A 13,201-nucleotide genomic window follows, 5' to 3' on the forward strand; every position below is an offset into this window, starting at 1 on the left:
TCTGGATTGACACCTATTCTTTTACATTGTGTCTCTTCTCCTGCCATTGCCTGTTGTGTCGCCATAGGGAAGCCCAGAAGATCTTCACAGATGCAGGTTTATTCCTCTTTCCTCCCTGTCTAACTACCATTTACTTTTCTTGAAAGCTCAGTTCAAGCATTGATCCCTCTGGGAAGCATTTTTAAATCTCCTGTATGATTTTCAATTTCTCTTCTCCGTGTGTCCTTAGTGTCTTGTGAAAACCTTTATCAGAGAACTCATGGTGCAAATTGTAATAGCTAGTTTGATGACAGGGACTGTGAACTTTTATGATCTCATGTCTCAAATGTAAGTGCTAAAAAAGTCTTGCCTAAAATGAAGAGAAATGGAAACAATTGTGACCATGGAGTTTTTCTCTGAAAGGGGCAGAGAATCTATATTCTGAGTCCCACTCCCCACTTTCTTCCTTTCAGGAGCTGGTCATGTACCATTGATAGGAAAGAGGAGAAAAGACACTTTGCCTTAATTTGACCTTGAGCACTACCTAGGAATATGTGAGCTCATGAAACCTAAAAAGAAACTAATTCCAAAGCATTCTGTATTCATAAAGGTGGAGATGTTGGGTAGACAGCTCTTTAGTATATAGGACCCATTTGCACGTTTTGGTTTGTGAAATATAACCTCTATAAAAGGAAGACAGATTTCTCTATTAACACAGCTCAAAAATAATATTTACAGTATTTCCATAAAAGGACCCCTTTAGGCTAGATTTCTGTAATGTGCACGTTGTGAGAGATGACAAGGTAAGATCTCTTTTGGGAATTTCACTCCAGTCTAGATGCTACACTTATTGTGCTTGCTGAAAAACTAAAGGATAAATTTAAGCTGGGATTGGCATCCTTGTTTACTGTTTGTCAGCATTATTAACTGATTGGGAATGTATATAATCAGACTTGACATATACAAATAACTTATAGGCTCCTACATCTTTTTTTTATTATTATTATTATAACTTACCTTTCTATTGTAAAGGTAGTTTATCTGCCAAAGTTTGGTTTCTTGGCGTGGAAAATAGAAAGTAACCACAAGACATTCTTAACTCGAATAGTTGTGGTTCTTTTCACTAAATGATACTATCTTTGCACAAAAATCCTAGGATAGGATCCCATGAGAACACTTTCCTCTACGGGATGAGAAAGGCATGATGTTTAAGGCATAACACAGCCCTAGTGCTCTTTTCTCAGTTCTTCCTTGGGTTAGACATGTCTCTTGGCTATTTATCAAAATCCATAGGAAATTAATACTCTCTTCTTCTGAGGTTATCTTTTCCTACCCATCATGTCACTAAATGTGAAATCTACCCTTGTTGCTGTTGTTTAGTCGCTAAGTTGTGTCTAATTCTTTTTGTGACCCCATGGACTGTGCCCACCAGGCTCCTCTGTCCATGGGTTTTCCCAGGCAAGAGTCCTGGAGTGGGTTGCCTTTTCCTTCTCCAGGGAACCTTCCTGGATCAGGGATCAAAACTTTGTTGACTGCATTGGCAAGCAAATGCTTTACCACTGAGTCATCTGGAAAGCCTGAAATCTGCCCTGGGATTAGATTAAAACTAGATTTCCCTCTAGGCATAAAGTATATAGGTAAATTCTGCCTGCCATTATTCCACAAAAGCAGAATAACATTCACATCATTTGTTGAGCTTCCTGTAAATTTAACTCTTATTTTTTAGGTACAGAATATATCCGTGGTAATCTTTGTGGCAATGCTATTAGATAGTGCTTTTTATCACTTCAGTGTCTAGTCAAAGTCTGACAATAAAATTGTACTCAAGACTTAAAGGAAGTTCTTTCTAAGGAGAGAATAAGATTATATGGAATTATTTGGCGAGAATACCAAGAGAAAATGAAAGAAAGCAAAAAATAAAAGTTAGTTGGAGTTTTAAAACTGAACTATGATTTATTGTAAAATTCTGCAGTAAAAGAGAATGTGTGTTGGGGGAGGGAAGGGGATAAATATCTGAAGAGTGATTCTTAGAAGGAATGGCCCTAAAGGATGAGGCTCAAGGACATCAAGCACTTGGAGTTTTCACTTCCCAAAGAGGGAGCGGAGAAACTGCTTCGCCATTATTTGGCTCAAATATTTTATGGAGATTTGTAGCTATTAAAATAGGATGCTTTGATTATTATTTTTTTCATTTCAGAGTTCTCTTTTTCCCTCCTGAACAAATACTATTCTAAAAGTTTTCATTTGTTTTGGTAGATTTTTGCCTTTTTATACACATTTAGTCAACAATTCAGCAACCTAACAGTAACTTTTCTTCACCTTTCCAAAGATGATATTTACTCTTTATCTATTTGTATGTACTTAAGGTTTTGTGTATGGTTTTTCCAGTGGTCATGTATGGATGTGAGAGTTGGACTGTGAAGAAAGTTGACTGCGAAGAATTGATGCTTTTGAACTGTGGTGCTGGAGAAGACTCTTGAGAGTCCCTTGGACTGCAAGGAGATCCAACCAGTCCATTCTGGTTGGAAATCAATCCTGGGTGTTCATTGAAAGGACTCATGATAAAGCTGAAACTCCAATACTTTGGCCACCTCATGCGACGAGTTGACTCACTGGAAAAGAGTCTGATGCTGGGAGGGATTGGGGGTGGGAGGAGACGGGGACGGCAGAGAATGAGATGGCTGGATGGCATCACCGACTCAATGGACATGAGTTTGAGTGAACTCTGGGAGTTGGTGATGGACAGGGAGGCCTGGCGTGCTGTGATTCATGGGGTCGCCAAGAGTCGGACACGACTGAGCAACTAAACTTAACTGAACTGAAGGTTTTGTGTGTAAGAGAAGGACACCTATGTTCACTTTTGATATCTCTTTTTAGATTATTTTTTTATTTTAATTGGAAGCTAATTACTTTACAATATTGTATTGGTTTTGCCATACATGGAATGGAGATAGCTCCACTGATGCGATCTCCTGACCTATCCATATTCCCTTCCCTCTGCAATTCACTGTCCTGAGAAGAAAGAGTGCCTTATCTGACTGGTAACATTAGGAAGAGTAAACTAAGCTGGCATGCATGTTCAGCTCTCTTCCTCTTTGTCTTAGGAGCAAGGTCCTTGCAGAAAGCAAATTTTCTTCTCCTGGGGTGCTGGGCCCTGCTGGCATGACTGATGACTAGTATGTCAGTATGGGGGACAGAGTATAAATCTTCACATATCAAGGCCTAACATGTAAATTCACACACTCTAACAGTAACAGAAAAGATAACTTGGTCTCAATCTGCTTTCCCTTTTTCCCTCCTCAATTTGTTTAGAACCTCTTTGGGGAAGAAGGATGTACTGTACTGGGTTTTCTAATGGATAACGACATTTGGTGCATGGACCAGGAGTGTGGAGAAATAAAACAAGAGTGGAATTTCTTGAGCAAAATATACATATCTAGACTCCTGAGTTTTGTGACTTTGAGTTTCAGTGTGGATATAGGGCATTTTGACATTGGTGGTTGGTAAAAGCTTCTATTCTGGAGAAGGGAAAGGCTATCCACTCCAGTGTTCTGGCCTGGAGAATCCCATGGACTGTATAGCCCTTGTGGTCAGTTCCTTGGAGAGAAACTGTCCATTGACATATCTGCTGTGGCTTGAACAAAGGCTTTAATTCAGCTCCGATGACAACTTATTCTGAATTGGTAACTATTGCTTCTGGTGGCTTGGTATGTGGTTGAGGGGCTTTATTGGTTGAGTTTTATATTGTTAGACATCATTCCAGGTAGGTGAGGAGGAAGCTGAGTGGTCTCATCAAAGGAAAATGGGAGAATAGGAAAGTAATTTGGGGAGGCACAGAGACCTTAGTAAGAAGATAGCTGGTACAAGGATTAAACTATAAGTATCGAACAACCTCAGGCAGGGTGCACACTGCTACAACTTACTACACTGCTGCAGCTTTTCCAGGGCAATAATTTGATTATAGGAAAGGTGTTTTTGTAGGCTTTTAAGGCACTGATGAATTGGAAAAGAAAAAGTTTTTTTAAAAAGAGCAAAACAACTGAGTTGGGAATTTGATCCAAGATATTAGGAAGATGATTGCTTAAAACTGTTAGTTACTGTTGGACTTATAGGCAGCACTTGCTATACCGTCCTAAATTCCATTAAGAACCAGGGATGTAATTTTGCAACAGATGAACTGGGCCTAAACTAGGATTCATGTGGTTTGTACATAAGTGTACGTGCTTTTCCCCTACCATATGGTCTCAAGTTTGGCATTAGTTTAATTAATTATATATGTGGGGAAAATCTTTCCTAGGAGATAGAATTCTTAGAGCAAAGCTGTTGCATAAGAGGAATGGTGGGAACAGCCACTGTGGTTCAAGACTACAGGTAAGCTCAGCAGAGTGTGAGCAACTGTATACACCTGACGTGAACATGATTTTTCAAGGGCAGGAAATGCAGGGCTCAAAGGAGAAGAGAGTGCAATATTTAGACAGAAATTGTAAGTGCAGTGCCAAAATCAAGTTCTTCCTGGAATTTAACCCAACCGAATTTACAAATCTTAGATTATGAGATCTAAAACAAACAATATTTTCTCTTACAGACCATGCTGTTTCTGTCTTGTTTCATGGTAACATTAAAAATTCTGGAAATTGAATTTTTCTTTCTCTGATCTCAGTGGGAAGACAGTCTTTCATCATGAGAACGATATTCTCTATATGTTTTAAAGATACCTTTTATAGAGTTTAAGAAATTCTTTCTTTCCAAGTTTTCAGAGATTTTTATTTTATCATAAATGGATGTTGAATTTTGCCAGAGACTTTTTCTATTCTGTTCATGTTTTTCTTCTTTAATCTGTTGTCATGGTGAGTTCCGTTGATGTTTGAATGTTGAACCAACCCTGCATTCCAGGGATAAACTGCACTTAGTTTGTGCATTATCCTTTTCATATACTAACAATTTCAATTTGCTAGTATTTTAATGAGACTTTTATATGTTGTTCATGATGAATATGGGCTTCCCTGGTGGCTCAGTGGTAAAGAAGCCACCTGCCAATGCAGGAGGCATGAGTTTGATCCCTGGTCCAGGAAGATCCTTTGAAGAAGGAGATGACAACCTACTCTAGTATTCTTGCCTGGGAAATCCCATGGACAGAAGAGCCTGGTCACAAAGAGTCAGACACGACTTAGTGACTAAACAACAACATGATGAATATAAACCTACAGTTTTTCTTTTCTTCTTTCTTCTTTTTTTGGAATCTATCTGCTCTTGACATTAGAATAGGATGAGTTAGGAAGTAGATACTCCTCAATTTTCTCAGAGATCTAGTATTTCTTCCTTAAATATTTGAGCGAGTTCATAAGTTGAGACATATTTCTCTGCTGTATTCTACAAATCCAATTTTTAAAATAAATATAAGGATAGCTGTTTAGGCTCTTCCTTCATGAGTAAACTTTGGTAGTTTTCCTTTTTCATGGAATTTGCTGTTGTTGTTTGGTCACTCAGTCATGTTCAACTCTTTGCAACCCCATGGACTGCAGCATGCTAGGCTTCCCTATCCTTTACCATCTCCTGCAGTTTGCTCAAACTCATGTCCATTGAGTTAATGATGCCATCCAACCATCTCTGCCTCTGTCATCCACTTCTCCTCCTGCCCTCAATCTTTTCTAGGATCAGGGTCTTTTACAATGAGTTGGCTTGTCGCATCAGGTGGCCAAAGTATTGGAGCTTCAGCATAATTATTCTAATGAATATTCAGGATTGATTTCCTTTAGGACTGACTGGTTTGATCTCCTTGCTATTAGACGAACTCTCAAGAGTCTTCTCCAGCACCACCATTTGGAACTTTCATTTCTTTGGTGCTCAACCTTCTTTATGGTCATTCATTAAACTTGTTAAATTTTTGGCAAAAATTCTCAAAATATTCATATTATTCTTTTACTATTTTTAATGTCTATAGTGATGACTTATCTCTCATTCTTAATATTCATAATTTATATACATTTTTCCTGATCAGTATAATGAGAAACTTATCAGGTATATTGAACTATCAAGGGCTAGCTTTCAGTTTCATTGATATTTTCCCTTAATTTTCCTATTCTTAATTCAATTGATTTTTATTCTTTATTATTTCTTTCTGCATATGTTAGGTTCAATTTTCTCTCTACTTTTTAGTTTATTTAGATTATTGATTTGAAACTTTTCTTTCTTTCTAATATCATCATTTACAGCTATACTTTTCCATTAAGCCATTTCAAACAGCTTCCTGGAAATATTGATGTTTCATTTTAATTCAGGGCAAAATTTTCAAATTTTCCTTGTGATTTTCTATTTGATCTATGGGTTATTTAAAATTGTTTAATTTCCAAATATTTGGGTATTTTCCAGGCACCTTTATAATTTCTATTTTAATTTCATTTTAGTTAAAGAACATATTTTGTATAATTTAAATTCTTTTAAGTTTCTATGACACAGAATATGGTCTATCATGGTGAAAGTTACTTTAAAAGAATGCTCATTCTATTGTTGGATTGATTGTTCTACATACATCAATTAGGTCAGGTTGGTTGATAGTATCAACCAAGTCTTACATAATCTCCTTGGTTTTCTGTCTCCTTCTTCTATCAATTACTGGGAAGAATGTTGAAGTATCCAATCATGAATTTGTCCATTTCCTTTCTCAGTTCTATTCACTTCTCCTGAATTCACTTTGAAGCTCTGTTGTAGATGCATACACATTTAGGAGAGTTATATTTCTTGGATAATTCATTCATTCATTGTTATATAAGACTCCATTTATCCTTTATAATATTACTTTTTCAGAATTTTACATTTTCTGATATTAATATAGCTATTTCAGGTAGCTATATTTAAATATTTATTTGCACATTTTTCATTCTTCTAATTTACATGTCTATGTTTAAAAGAGGATTTCTTTTCCCTCTGATTTTGGTTTTTAGCAGTTTGAAAGTGATATATCTAGATGTGCTGTTTGATATCTATCCTGCTCTTTTTTCTGAACTTCTTGGATCTGTAATTTGGTGTCTGCCATTAATTTTGGAAAACTCTTGGCCATCATATTTTTCAAATATTTCTTTTGCTCAACTCTTCTACTCTAGGGTTAAAGTTATGTACGTGTTGGCCCATTTGATTTGTTACACAGCTTTTGGATGATTGGTTTGGAATTGGGTGTGGTTTTTAGCCTCTCCCACAGTGGCTAATGTTCATTTACCCCAGGGTTTTACACCCATGTATATGCTCTCTTAGGGCTCTCATCAGTGATTTCCGTGAGTATCTGAGAGGTCCAGGAAGACAATCCTGCAGGTGGTTGTATATTTTCCTTGTTCTAGTAGCCCTCAGGTGTTCTATCCTCTTACTTACTAACTTCAGTTCAGTTCAGTCACTCAGTCGTGTCCGACTCTTTGCGACCCCATGAATCACAGCACGCCAGGCCTCCCTGTCCATCACCAACTCCCGGAGTTCACTCAAACTCACGTCCATCGAGTCGGTGATGCCATCCAGCCATCTCATTCTCTGTCATCCCCTTCTCCTCCCGCCCACAATCCCTCCCAGCATCAGAGTCTTTTCCAGTGAGTCAACTCGTCGCATGAGGTGGCCAAAGTATTGGAGTTTCAGCTTTAGCATCAGTCCTTCCAATGAACACCCAGGACTGATCTCCTTTAGAATGGACTGGTTGGATCTACTAACTTAACTTTTACCAATGAATTAAAAACTGTAGTTGAATTCTTCTTACTAGTGCCTGGATGTACATGTTCAAGTAAATTAACAATCCTGTTGTTTTTCTCCAAGTAGGCACTTATCTTTCCTAGATTACTAGTTTCAGTTCAGTTCTGTTGCTCAGTTGTGTCTGACTCTTAGCAACTCCATGGACTGCAGCATGGCAGGCCTCCCTGTCCATCACAAACTCCCGGAGTCTACCCAAACTCATGTCCATTGAGTTGGTGATGCCATCCAACCATCTCATCCTCTGTCATCCCCCTCTCTTCCTGCCCTCAATCTTTCCCAGCATCAGGGTCTTTTCAAATGAATCAGTTCTTCATATCAGGTGGTCAAAGTATTGGAGTTTCAGCTTCAGCATCAGTCCTTCCAATGAACACTGAGGACTGATTTCCTTTAGGATGGACAGATTGGATCTCCTTGCAGTCCAAGGGACTCTCAAGAGTCTTCTCCAACACCACAGTTCAAAAGCATCAATTCTTCAGTGCTCAGCTTTCTTTATGGTCCAACTCTCACATCCATACATCACCACTAGAAAAACCATAGCCTTGACTAGACTGACCTTTGTTGGCAAAGTAATGTCTCTGCTGTTTAATACGTTATCTAGGTTGGTCATAACTTTTCTTCCAAGGAGCAAGCGTTTTTTAATTTCATGGCTGCAGCCACCATCTGCAGTGATTTTGGAGTCCAAAAAAATAAAGTCAGACACTGTTTCCACATCTATTTGCCATGAATTGATGGGACCAAATCCATGATCTTAGTTTTCTGAAAAATGAGCTTTAAGCCAACTTTTTCAGTCTCCTCTTTCACTTTCAACAAGAAACTCTTTAGTTCTTCTTCACTTTCTGCCATAAGGGTGATGTCATCTGCATATCTGAGGTGGTTGATATTTCTCCCGGCAATTTTAATCCAAGCCTGTGCTTCCTCCAGCCCAGCTTTATTCATGATGTACTCTGCATGTAAGTTAAATAAACTGGTGACAATATACAGCATTGACATACTCCTTTTCCTATTTGGAACCAGTCTGTTGTTCCATGTCTGGTTCTAACTGTTGCTTCCTGACTTGCATAATAGATTTCTCAAGACACAGGTCAGGTGGTCTGGTATTCCCATTTCTTGAAGAATTTCCCACAGTTTGTTGTGATCCACACAGTCAAAGGCTTTGGCATTAGCGATAAAGAAGAAAAAGATGTTTTTCTAAAACTTTCTTCCTTTTTTGATGATCCAGTGGATGTTGGCAATTTGATCTCTGATTCCCTTGCCTTTACTAAATCCAGCTTGAACAACTGGGGTTCACAGTTCAAGTACTGTTGAAGCCTGGCTTGTATAATTTTGAGCATTAATTTACTAGCGTGTGAGATGAGTGCAATTGTGTGGTAGTTTGAGCATTCTTTGGCATTGCCTTTCTTTGGGATTGGAATGAAACCTGACCTTTTGCAGTTCTGTGGACACTGCTGATTTTTCAAATTTTGCTGGCATATTGAGTGCAGCACTTTCACAGCATCATCTTTTAGGATTTGAAATAGCTCAACTGGAATTCCATCACCTCCACTAGCTTTGTTCATAGTGATGCTTTCTAAGGCCCACTTGACTTAGCATTCCAGGATGTCTGACTCTAGGTGAGTGATCACACCATTGTGATTATCTGGGTTGTGAGGATATTTTTTGTATAGTTCTTCTGTGTATTCTTGCCACCTCATCTTAATATCTTCTGTTTCTGTTAGGTCCATACGATTTCTATCCTTTATTGAGTCCATCTTTGCATGAAATATTCCCTTGGTATCTATAAGTTTCTTGAAGAGATCTCTAGTCTTTCCCATTCTATTGTTTTCCTCTATTTCTTTGCACTGATCACTGAGGAAGCCTTTCTTATCTCTCCTTGCTATTCTTCAGAACTCTGAATTCAAATGGGTATATCTTTCCTTTTTTCCTTTGCCTTTTGCTTCTCTTCTTTTCACAGCTATTTGTAAGGACTCCTCAGACAACCTTTTTGCCTTTATTTTTCTTGGGTATGGTCTTGATCCCTGCCTCCTGTACAATGTCACGAACCTCCGTCCATAGTTCATCAGGCACTCTGTCTGTCAAATCTAATCCCCTTTAATCAATTTTCCTCTTCCACTGTATATTCATAAGAGATTTGTTTTAGGTCACACCTGAATGTTCTAGTGGTTTTTCCTACTTTCTTCCATTTATGTCTGAATTTGGCCAAAAGGAGTTCATGATGTGAACCACAGTCAGCTCCTGGTCTTGTTTTTGCTACCTGTATGCTGACTGTATAGCATTTCTCTATTTTTGGCTGCAAAGAATATAATCAAGCTGAATTCGGTGTTGGCCATCTGGTGATGTCCATGTGTAGAGTCTTCTCTTGTGTTGTTGGAAGATGGTGTTTGCTATGACCAGTGCATTCTCTTGGCAAAACTCTGTTAGCATTTGCCCTGCTTCATTCTGTACTCCAAGGCCAAATTTGTCTGTTACTTCAGGTATTTCTTGACTTCCTACTTCTGCATTCCAGTCCTGTATAATGAGATGGACATCTTTTTTGGATGTTAGTTCAAGAAGATTTTGTAAGTCTTAATAGAACCAATCAGCTTCAGCTTCTTCAGCATTACTTGTTGGGCCATAGACTTGGATTACTGTGATATTGAATGGTTTGTCTTGGAAATGAACAGAGATCATTCTATCGTGTTTGCGATTCCATCCAAGTACTGTGTACTGCATTTCAGACTCTATTGTCAACTATGAGGGCCACTCCATTTCTTTTAAGGGATTCTTGCCCACGGTAGTAGATACAGTGGTCATCTGAGTTAAATTCACCCATTCCAGTCCATTTTAGTTCACTGATTCCTACAATGTCGATGTTGACTCTTACCATCTCCTGTTTGACCACTTCCACTTTGCCTTGATTCATGGACCTAACATTCCAGGTTCCTATGCGATATTGCTCTTTACAGTATCAGACTTTACTTCCATCACCAGTCAAATCCACAACTGGGTGTTGTTTTTGCTTTGTCTCTCTCTCTTTATTTTTTCTGGAGTTATTTCTCCACTGATCTCCAGTAGCATATTGGGCACCTATGGACCTGGGAAGTTCTTCTTTCAGTGTCCTCTCTTTTTGCCTTTTGATACTGTTCATGGGATTATCAAGGCAAGGATTATCAAGGCAAGAATACTGAAGTGGTTTTCCCTTTTCTTCTCCAGTGGACCATGTTTTTTCAGAACTCTCCACCATGACCTGTCATTCTTTGGTGGCCCTACATGGTATGGCTCATAGTTTCATTGAATTAGACAAGGCTGTGGTACATGTGATCAGATTGGTTAGTTTTCTGTGACTGTGGTTTTCAGTCTATCTGCCCTCTGATGGAGAAGGATAGAGGCTTATGGAAGCTTCCTGATGGGAGAGACTGGCTGAGGGGGAAACTGGGTTTTGTTTTGATGGGCAGGCCATGCTCAGTATATCTCTAGTCCAATTTTCTGTTGATGGGTGGTGCTGAGTTCCCTCCCTGTTTTTTCAGTTCAGTTCAGTTCAGTCGCTCAGTCGTGTCCGACTCTTTGCGACCCCATGAATCACAGCATGCCAGGCCTCCCTGTCCATCACCAACTCCCGGAGTTCACTCAAACTCATGTCCATCGAGTCGGTGATGCCATCCAGCCATCTCATTCTCTGTCGTCCCCTTCGCCTCCCACCCCCAATCCTTCCCAGCATCAGAGTCTTTTCCAGTGAGTCAACTCGTCGCATGAGGTGGCCAAAGTGTTGGAGTTTCAGTTTTAGCATCAGTCCTTCCAATGAACACCCAGGACTGATCTCCTTTAGAATGGACTGGTTGGATCTCCTTGAGTCCCTGGGGCCAAATATGGCGGAAGTAATGAAGATAAAGGCGACCTCCTTCAGAAGGTCCCATGCATGCACTGCTACACTCAGTGCCCCCAACCCTGCAGCAGGCCACGGTCATCCCACGCCTCTTCTGGTGACTCCGGGACACTCCCAGGCAAGTCTGGGTCAGCTATTCATTATTCTAGAGTTGCATCAGGTTTTTTCTGACCAGAAATAGCAATGATTATCCTGAGTAATTACTAGAACTCTTTTAGAGAACAGTAGTTTTATATACCTTCAAATATTTTGGTTTTTGAAATACAATAGCAACTGTTTTACAAAAAATGACTTTTAGTTGCAAATTGTAACTATCGATGTAAAGTTTATATTTTAAAGCTGGTAAAATAATTTTTAAATATTATACTTAGATTGTAAACAAAAAATGTTCTCATAGACCTAGACCTTGTTGCCCTTTAATAATCTTGCATTATCAGTTTGAGAAATAGTTGTGGCTCTTGTGCAGTCACTAAGTTGTGTCTGACTTTGCCATCTCATGGACTGTAGCACTCCAGGCTCCTATGTCTACTACTATCTCCTAGAGTTTGCTCAAATTCATGTCCTTTTAGGTGGTGATGCTACCTAACCATCTCATCCTCTACCACCCCCTTGTGCCATCAATCTTTCCTAGCATCAGTGTCTTTTCTAATGAGTCAGCTCTTCATATCAGGTAGCAAACATATTGGAGCTTCAGCATCCTTTCTACCAATGGATATTTGGGGTTGATTTCCTTTAGAATTGACTGGTTTGATCTCTTAGCAATCAGAGGGACTTTCGAGTGTCTTCTCCAGCACTGCAATTTGAAAGCATCATTTCTTCGACATTCAGCCTTCCTTATGGACCAACTATCACATCTCGACATGACTACTGGAAAAACCATAGCTTTTACTATTCAGACATTTGTCGGCAAAGTGTTGTCTCTGCTTTTTTTATGCTGTCTAGGTTTGTCATAGCTTTCCTTCTAAGGAGCCAGCATCTTTCCACTTCATGGCTGCATTTACCATCCACAGTAATTTTGGAGCCCAAGAAAATAAAACCTATCACTGCTTCCATTTTTTCCTTTCTATTTGCTACAAAGTGATGGGACTGTGTGCCATGATCTTAGCTTTTTTAATGTTGAGTTTCAAACAAGTTTTTTTCACTCTTCTCTTTCACCCTCAATAAGAGGTTCTTTAGTTCCTCTTCACTTTCTACCATCAGAGTGGTATCATCTGCATATCTGAGGTTGCTGATATTTCCCCTGGCATTCTTGATAACAACTTCTGATTCATCCAGACAGGCATTTCACATAACGTACTCTACATATAAGTCAAATAAGTAAAGTGACAATATACAGCCTTATTGAACTCCTATCCCAATTTGGAACTGTTCATTTGTTCCATGTCTGAATTTAACTGTTGCTTCTTGATACACATATAGGTATCTCAGGAGACAGGTAAACTGTTCTGGTACTCCCATCTCTTTAAGAATGTTCCACAGTTTTTTGTGATCCACACAAAGATTTTATCATAGTCAATGAAGCTGATGTTTTTCAGAAAGCAAAAAATCCATTACTTTCTCCATGACCTAATGAATTTTGGCAATTTGATCTGTGGTTCCTCTGCCTCTTTGAAATCCAGCTTGTACATCTGGATG

The sequence above is a fragment of the Moschus berezovskii genome, chromosome 2 (genome assembly GCF_049115385.1).
Source record: "Moschus berezovskii isolate FMDL1 chromosome 2, NW_MosBer_1.0, whole genome shotgun sequence".
Classification (NCBI taxonomy): Eukaryota; Metazoa; Chordata; class Mammalia; order Artiodactyla; family Moschidae; genus Moschus; species Moschus berezovskii.